Raw genomic sequence first — 9,768 nt, forward strand, 5'->3', positions numbered from 1 at the left:
TTAAGAGTTTTATGGGCTGTAACATAAAACTCTTAACTAAAGTGCTAAAAAGTAGACTAACACCCATAAACTACCTATTAACCCCTAAACCGAGCCCCCCCCCACATTGCAAACACTTAAATAAAGTTTTTAACCCCTAATCTGTCTTCCGGACATCGCCGCAACTTTAATAAATATATTAACCCCTAAACCGCTGCACTCCCGCCTCGCAAACACTAGTTACATTTTATTAACTCCTAATCTGCCGTCCCTAACAACGCCGACACCTACCTACATTTATTAACCCCTAATCTGCCGACCCCAATGTCGCTGCTACTAAATTACATTTATTAACCCTTAAACCTAAGTCTAACCCTAAGTCTAACCCCCTCAAGTTAAATATAATTTAAATAAAACGAAATAAAATTACTACAATTAAATAAATTATTCCTATTTAAAACTAAATACTTACCTATACAATAAACCCAAAGCTAGCTACAATATAGCTAATAGTTACATTGTATCTAGCTTAGGGTTTATATTTATTTTACAGGCCACTTTGTATTTATTTTAACTAGGTACAATAGTTACTATTAATAACTACCTAGATAAAATAAAGACAAAAGTACCTGTAAAATAAATCCTAACCTAAATTACAATTTCACCTAACACTACACTATAATTAAATTAATTTACTAAATTACCTACAATTAACTACAATTAACTACAATTAAATAAAATAAACTTAAGTACTAAAAACCCCCCCACTAAATTACAGAAAATAATAAAATAATTACAAGAATTTTAAACTAATTACACCTAATCTAATCCCCCTAACAAAATAAAAAAGCCCCCCAAAATAATAAAAATCCCTACCCTATACTAAATTAACCCTATACTAAATTACAAATAGCCCTTAAAAGGGCTTTTTGTGGGGCATTGCCTCTTTTACCTGCAGCTCTTTTACCTGCAAAAAAAAATACAATACCCCCCAACATTATAACCCACCACCCACACAACCAATCCTACTCTAAAACCCACCCAATCCCCCCTTAATAAAACTTAACACTACCCCCTTGAAGATCACTCTACCTTGAGACGTCTTCACCCAGCCAGGCACAAGTGGTCCTCCAGAGGGGCAGAAGTCTTCATCCGATGCAAACAGAAGAGGTCCTCTTCATCCAGGCGGCATCTTCTATCTTCATCCATCCAAAGCGGGTCCATCTTGAAGCCAGCCGAAGCGGAGCATCCATCCAGACTGACGACTACACAATTAATGACAGTTCCTTTAAATTCCGATTGGCTGATTCTATCAGCCAATCGGAATAAATGTAGGAAAAATCCAATTGGCTGATCCAATGAGCCAATAGGATTGAGCTCGCATTCTATTGGCTGATTGGAACAGCCAATATAATGCGAGCTCAATCTTATTGGCTGATTGGATCAGTCAATAGGATTGAACTTCAATCCTATTGACTGATTGCATCAGCCAATATGACTGGATGCTCTGCGTCAGCTGGCTTCACGATGGACCCGCTCCGCTCCAGATGGATGAAGATAGAAGATGCCATCTGGATGAAGACTTCTGCCCCTCTGGAGGACCTCTTCTGCCCGGATCGGATGAAGACTTCTGCCCCTCTGGAGGACCACTTGTGCCCGGCTGGGTGAAGACGTCTCATGGTAGGGTGATCTTCAAGGGTTTAGTGTTTGGTTTTATTAAGGGGGGATTGGGTGGGTTTTAGAGTAGTGTTGGGTGTGTGGGTGGTGGGTTTAAATGTTGGGGGGTATTGTATTTTTAAATACAATACAGGTAAAAGAGCTGATTACTTTGGGGCAATGCCCCGCAAAAAGCCCTTTTAAGGGCTATTTGTAATTTAGTATAGAGTAGGGATTTTTATTATTTGGGGGGGGCTTTTTTATTTTATTAGGGGGATTAGATTAGGTGTAATTAGTTTAAAATTCTTGTAATTCTTTTTTTATTTTCAGTAATTTAGTGTTTATTTTTTTGTACTTTAGTTTATTTAATTTAATTGTATTTAATTGTAGTTAGTTTAGGTAATTAATTTAATGATAGTGTAGTGTTAGATGTAATTGTAACTTGGGTTAGGATTTATTTTCCAGGTATATTTGTATTTATTTTAACTAGGTAGTTCTTATGTAGTTAATAACTATTGTAGCTAGTTAAAATAAATACAAAGTTGCATGTAAAATAAATATAAACCCTAAGATAGATACAAATGTAACTGTTAGTTATATTGTAGCTATCTTAGGGTTTATTTTACAGGTAAGTATTTAGTTTTAAATATGATTAATTTATTTAATTGTAGTAATTTTATTTTGTTTTATTTAAATTATATTTAAGTTAGGGGGTGTTAGACTTGAGGTTTAGGGGTTAATAAATTTAATATAGTAGCGGCGACGATGGGGACGGCAGATTAGGGGTTAATAATTGCAGGTAGATTGCAGTGACATTGGGGGCGGGAGATTAGTGGTTAATAAATAAAAAGTAGGTGTCTGCGATGTTGGGGGCAGCAGATTAGGGGTTTGTAGGGATAATGTAGGAGACGGTGGTGTCCGGGCGGCAGATTAGGGGTTAAAAATATAATGCAGGTGTCAGGGATGTCGGGGATGGCAGATTAGGAGTTAATAAGTGTAAGATTAGGGGTTCATGTTAGGGTGTTAGGTGTAGACATAAATATTCTTTCCCCATAGGAATCAATGGGGCTGCGTTAGGAGCTGAACGCTGCTTTTTTGCAGATGTTAGGTTTTTTTTCAGTCGGCTCAGCCCCATTGATTCCTATGGGGAAATCGTGCATGAGCACGTTTAGCCAGCTCACCACTACCATAAGCAACGCTGGTATTGAGGTGAGATGTGGAGCTAAATTTTGCGCTCCGCTCACTTTTTTGCGGTTAATGCCGGGTTTAAAAAAACCAGCTTTGTCTTAAGTGAGCGGTGAGAAAAAACTGCTCGTTAGCAACGCACGCCTGTTACCACAAAACTCGTAATCTAGGTGTATGAGTGGAAAAACCACAGACCTCAGACTTCTAACACCACATTACAGAGACCAACTACACACAGGGGCTTAGCCCTACCCAATGTCATTCTCTATTACAATGCAGCCAGGTTGTTGCATATACACAGCTGGTCAATCACATCTGACTACCCGCGCTGGGTTGAAACTGAACTGACTGCTCTACCCCCATGGCTCACACTATGTGACTTACAATGGATCCCTACCCATTACAGAGGAGAAATGGATAACTTGCCACCAATTATATCAGATGCCCTAAAATTTTGGGATTACGTCAGACACAGCCCACATCTAGCACCCCACCCCTCTCCTGCTCTCACCTTAACCGAAGCCCTTTACTGTCTGCCAGATTCTCATGTGAAGTCCTGGCAAAACCTACAACCAGTCTTGGTTACGGATTTCTACAACCAGGTTAAATGGATTGCACACTCGCAATTTTAACATTCCTACCTCTTTGTGTTTTGAGGCTTTCTGACTCAGCACTTGGCTGAAATCCTGGGGTTTCCCCAGACAAGACTTGAGATCTTTCTCTAAATGGGAGACAAAGTGGCTACAGGGACACAGTCTTAAACATGCTTTATCCTTCCATTATAATCTCATTCTTTAATCTACCACTCTCCACAAAATATCCCAACACAAAGCCTGGGAGAGAGAGATAGGTTTTATAGCTGACACATGGCATACACGAACACTCATAACCAAAAAACTCCTTCACTGTGCTACACTATGGGAGCTACAATATAAAATTATAGTGCGATGGCATTTAGTACCTTCTACATTAAACAGAATATATGATACTCACTCCCCCAGATGCTGGCGAGGATATGGACAGATAGGAACCCACTACATATCTAGTGGTCTTGCTCCAAGATACGTCCCCTTTGGAGATGGCTTTTCCGCACTCTTAATCTACTCCATATTGAACTACCTTTCAAACCAGCCTTACTCCATATCCACTTCCCAGCCTTAACGAAAGCAAGGGAAGCGCTTACAATCTATCTCCTCATGGCCACAAAACTGGCTATTACCCAAGCTTGGAAAAACGAAGATCCTCCCCCTACATCGCAGGTTCTCTCTATCATACATTATATTAAACAGATGGAACTATACTCCCACAGATCCCTAGACAAAACTGCTTTCTATTATGAACTTTGTTTCCCTTGGATGGAATCCTTCTCGGACTAGAATGCTCTTGTCTGTTACAACTTCAGCTTCTTACCTATTTTTTTTTCTCCTCCTTTCCTTTATCCTTCCCCATCACTTACCTCTTACCTCCTCTCCTTTCCCCTTTCCACCAGTTAGAAATGCAAGTATTGCATGGACTCTCTCCAGACACTTACTATGTACACATGTATTTCTTATTGCCTGATTCAGCAACGTACAGCTTTTACAGCACTCAGTTCTCACTGGATACAAAATAAAATCCATTGAGATTTTAGGTTCTACCATATATCTAAACCAAGATTGTAAATATGCATTAATGATTGTATGTTTATACTTTATATATTGTTTTTGTAACATGACGATGTATATCTGAACCGAATTCTCAATAAAAATTAACGAAATTATCCAAAATAAAAAAGAATTACACCTAATCTAATAGCCCTATCAAAATAAAAAGCCCACCAAAAATAAAAATAAACCCTAGCCTACAATAAACTACCAATGGCCCTTAAAAGGGCATTTTGTGGGGCATTGCCCCAAAGATATCAGCTCTTTTACCTGTAAAAAAACCCCACAAAGACCCCCCAACAGTAAAACCCACCACCCAACCAACCCCCCAAAATGAAAAACCTAATTCTAAAAAAAACTAAGCTACCCATTGCCCTGAAAATGGTATTTGTATGGGCATTGCCCTTAAAAGGGCATTTAGCTCTTTTACTGTCCAGACCCTAAACTAAAAAAAACCCCACCCAAATAAACCTTTAAAAGCCTAACACTAACCCCCTGACGATCCACTTACAGTTTTTGAAGTCCTGCTTGAACAATCTTCATCCTGGAGCTGAAGTCCTGATCCAGGCGATGAGTAGTCTTCATCCAGGCAGCCTCTTCAATCTTCATCCCGTCGGTGAAGTCCTGATCCAAGCAGCGAGAAGTCTTCATCCAGACGGCCTCTTCAATCTTCATCCAGATGGCATCTTCTATCTTGATCCCGGAGGCGCAGATCGGGTCCATCCTGAAGACATCTGGTGTACAGCATTTTCTTCATATGGTCGCCGCTGTACACTGAATCTTCAATGCAAGGGACGCGATCCAAAATGCATTTCTATTGGCTGAAAATTTTGAATCAGCTAATAGGAAATAGAGCTGCTAAAATCCTATTGGCTGTTCAAAACAGCCAATAGTATTTAAGCAGCTCTAATTCTATTGGATTTAAGCAGTTTAAATCCTATTGGCTGGATCAGGACTTCAACTCCGGGATGAAGATTGTTTAAGCGGGACTTCAAAAACTGTAAGTTGATCGTCAGGGATTAGTGTTAGGCTTTTTAAAGTGTTTTTTTTTTAGTTTAGGGTCTGGGCAGTAAAAGCGCTAAATGCCCATACAAATGCCCTTTTCAGGGCAATGGGTAGCTTAGGTTTTTTTAGATAGTTTTTTTATTTTGTGGGTTTGGGGGGTGGGGCTTTGTAATGTTAGTGGGTCTTTGAAAAATTTTTTAACTAAAAGAGCTGCTATCTTTAGGGCAATGCCCTACAAAAGGCCGTTTTATGATCCATTGGTAGTTTATGCTAGATTAGGTTTTTTATTTTGGGGTGTTTTTTTAAGGGTATTAGAATAGGAATAATTTTATGGGCATTATGGGTATTAGAATAGGCCTTAAAAAAGCCTAACTCTAACCCTCTGATGATCCAGTTACAGTTTTTGAGGTCCTGCTTGAACGATCTTCATCCTGGAGCTGAAGTCTGGATCCAGGCGGCGAGAGGTCTTCATCCAGGCGGCCTCTTCAATCTTCATCCCGTCGGTGAAGTCCTGATCCAAGCGGCAAGAAGTCTTCATCCAGGCAGCCTCTTCAATCTTCATCCAGACGGCATCTTCTATCGTGATCCCGGAGGCGCAGAGCTGGTCCATCCTGAAGACATCTGGTGTAGAGCATCTTCTTCATATGGTCGCCGCTGTACACTGAATCTTCAGTGCAAGGGACGCGATCCAAGATGGCATCCCTTGCATTCCTATTGGCTGAAAATTTTAAATCAGCTAATAGGAAATAGAGCTGCTAAAATACTAGTGGCTGTTCAAAACAGCCAATAGGATTTAAGCAGCTCTAATTCTATTGGATTAAAGTAGCTTAAATCCTATTGGCTGGATCAGAACTTCAACTCCGGGATGAAGAATGTTCAAGCGGGACTTCAAAAACTGTAAGTCGATCTTCAGGGGTTAGTGTTAGGCTTTTTAAAGTGTTTTTTTTTTAGTTTAGGGTCTGGGCAGTAAAAGCGCTAAATGCCCATACAAATGCCCTTTTCAGGGCAATGGGTAGCTTAGGTTTTTAGGTTTGGGGGGTGGGGCTTTGTAAAGTTAGTGGGTCTTTGTAAAAAAAATTCACTAAAAGAGCTGCTATCTTTAGGGCAATGCCCTACAAAAGGCCCTTTTATGGGCCATTGGTAGTTTATTCTAGATTAGGTTTTTTATTTTGGGGTGTTTTTTTATGGGTATTAGAATAGGAATAATATTTTTAATTTTGATAATTTGTTTGTTATTTTGTGTAATGTTTATTTTTAGGGGGTGTTTTTTTTAGCAAAAGAGCTGTTAAACTTAGGGCAATGACCTACAAAAGGCCCTTTTAAGGGCCCCCCGAAAGGCCCTTTTAAGGGCCCTTGGTAGTTTGGGGGATGGGGGTTTGTATAGTGTTAGGGGGTGTTAGTATTTTTTTTGGATCAAAAGAGCTGTTTAACTATTAGTTATATTGTAGCCCAAACTACCAAGGGCCCTTAAAAGGGCCTTTCGGGGGGCCCTTAAAAGGGCCCTTGGTAGTTTGGGAGATGGGGGTTTGTATAGTGTTAGGGGGTGTTAGTATTTTTTTTGGATCAAAAGAGCTGTTTAACTATTAGTTATATTGTAGCTACATTAGGTTTTATTTCACAGGTAAATATTTAGTATTAAATAGAAATTATTTAGTTAATAATTGTAACTTTAATTTTGCTCTAGATTCATTATGTTACAGTTTGGGGTGTTAGGGCTGGTTTAGGGTTAGGGTTACATTAGGGTTAGGGTTAGGTTTAGGAGTTAATATAGTTTAATTTAGGTTGTTGCAATGTGGGGGGCTAGCGATTTAGGGGTTAATAGGTTTCTTTAGTGGTATTGATGTGGGAGGCCAGAGGTTTAGGGGTTAATAACTTTATTTAGCTGCGGTGATGTTGGGGAGCGGCTGAATAGGGGTTAATAACTTTAATATAGTTTCAGCGATATTGGGGTGCAGCGGAATAGGGGTAAATAACTTTAGTATAGTGGTGGCGATATCGGGAGCGGCACATTAGGGGTTAATACTTTTATTTAGGTGGTAGTGATATCGGGAGTGGCAGATTAGGGGTTAATACTTTTTTTAGGTGGCAGCAATATCGGGAGCTGCAGATTAGGGGTTAATAACTGGAGGCAGGCGTTGGCGATGTCAGGGGCAGCAGATTAAGGGTGTTTAGACTTGGGGTTTATGTTAGGGTGTTTTTGGATCTCAACACAGCCATATCACCCGCACAAGCCAGGTTTTTTTAAACTAGTAATGGCAGCGCTATAGGGGGTTAAATAACGCAACATTTGTTGTGTTCTTTACTTTCCCTATAGCGTTCAAAACTTGTATCTAGGTGTAATTTAATTACTAAGCCCCCTAACCTAACACCCCTAAATTAACCCCAATTACATAAACTAAGTTACAATCAAAATAAAAACTCCTAACTTTAATTTAAAAAAAAAAACCCTAACATTAAATTACTAAAAAATTTATCTAAAATTACAAAAAATAAAAAAGTCTAAAATGACAGAAAAAAATAAACAACATGATCAAAAATAAAAAAAATAAACCTAATCCCTATGAAAATGAAAAGGGCATTCAGCCCATTAAAACTCTAGTCTTCAAAATAAAAAACTCTCTAAAAAAAAGAAAAAAACTAAGTCTAACACCCAAATAGGTACTCAACACTCCTGAAGTCCGGCAGAGAAGGTCTTCTTCCAGGCAGTGAAGTCTTCTTGGAGGCAGCAATATCTTCTTCCAGCCATGCGATCTCTTCTAGCTTCATCCAGGACCAAGCCGTCGTGAAGCAGAGGTGACCGCAGAACAGTAGACAGGCAACAGGCGACCACTGAGCCATCAGTCTTGGAGATCCTTTTTGTACGATCATCGCCGCACACTGAAGATGGAATGCAAGGTACACATTTAAAAATGGGTTACTTTGCATTCCTATTGGCTGAAATTTTGAAGTCTGAAATCTTATTGGCTGCTGAAGACCACCGCTGAGGACCACCAATGAGAACTGCTGCTGAGGACCGCCGCTCCGGATCTGCGTATTGGGGAAGACCGCTCCGCACCTTCGCGCCGCCTTCGCTCCGGATGAAGATAGAAATTAATTTTGAGGTGGCTTTTTTTTTTAGATTAGGGTTTTTTGGGCTGTAAAATAGCTGATTGTCCTTTTAAGGACAGTAAAAGAGCTGAATGCCCTTTTTAGACTTAGTATTTTTTTATTTTGGAAGGGGGTTGGTTGGGTGGGGGATTTTACTGTTAGGGATAAATGGTAATTTTTTTAAAGTAAAAGAGCTGTTTAACTTTTAAGGGCTATTGGTTTAGTATTAGTATTAGATTACAGGGTGATTTTATTTTGGGGGGATTAGTTTAGGTGTAATTTTTTTATTTTTGATAGCTTTGTTTATTTTTTACATTTTTGTTATTTTTTGTATTATTACCTTTGGGGTTTATATTTTTTTTAAATAGACTGCCCTCTGGGCAGGCTTATCGCCTAGTGTACACATAAATATGTTTTTTCATGTTTTTATCTACTTAACCGCAAAGGGATCCAATGCACTTATATATAGGTCTTTATATTTGTACATATATAGACATATGTATAAGGTCATTGGAGTCCTATGCAATTAAGTAGATCAAAACATGAAAAAATATTTATGCAATATTATTTTTTAATCAAGGTTTTAACTATATATTAACTGTAAATATTTCAAATTCCAATGTTCTGCACATATCAGAAAATGTAGTTTTAAATAGATATGACTATATATATCTCTATATATCTATACCTATATAAGATCATGTGTATATATAGATATAAAGATATATTGTACCAAAAAAAACAGCATATATATATATATGTTGAGAGTGAGGATGCAGAAGCAGTTGCAAACTTAGTATCCTTATTAGAAGAACAGGAGGAGACCGATATAGGTATCACCTACCCCAAAAAAATCAAACTTTAAACCTACGTCCAAATTTATGCCCCAACTATCCTTATCCCCTAGTGTCCATACTTTTGTTAAATGTGTGGAAAGAGAAGTAGGTGACATAGGAATATCAGGCATAGTGAGCGATAATCTGAGCAAAAAAGAGAGAAGAGCTCTTAAAGATTTGATGAGTAAAAAAGAAATTCAGATTAAACCATCCGATAAGGGTGGGAATATTGTCATCCTTAACCAGGCTGACTATGTGAAAGAAGTCCTGAGACAGCTAGGTGTAAAAGAACAATATGAGGCTGTCACTAGACAAACTTATGAAAAATCTTGTGATGATCTATTCATCATTCTGAGACAAGCAAAAGAGTCAGGGTT

This window comes from Bombina bombina, chromosome 5, assembly GCF_027579735.1.
Source record: "Bombina bombina isolate aBomBom1 chromosome 5, aBomBom1.pri, whole genome shotgun sequence".
NCBI classification, from domain to species: domain Eukaryota; kingdom Metazoa; phylum Chordata; class Amphibia; order Anura; family Bombinatoridae; genus Bombina; species Bombina bombina.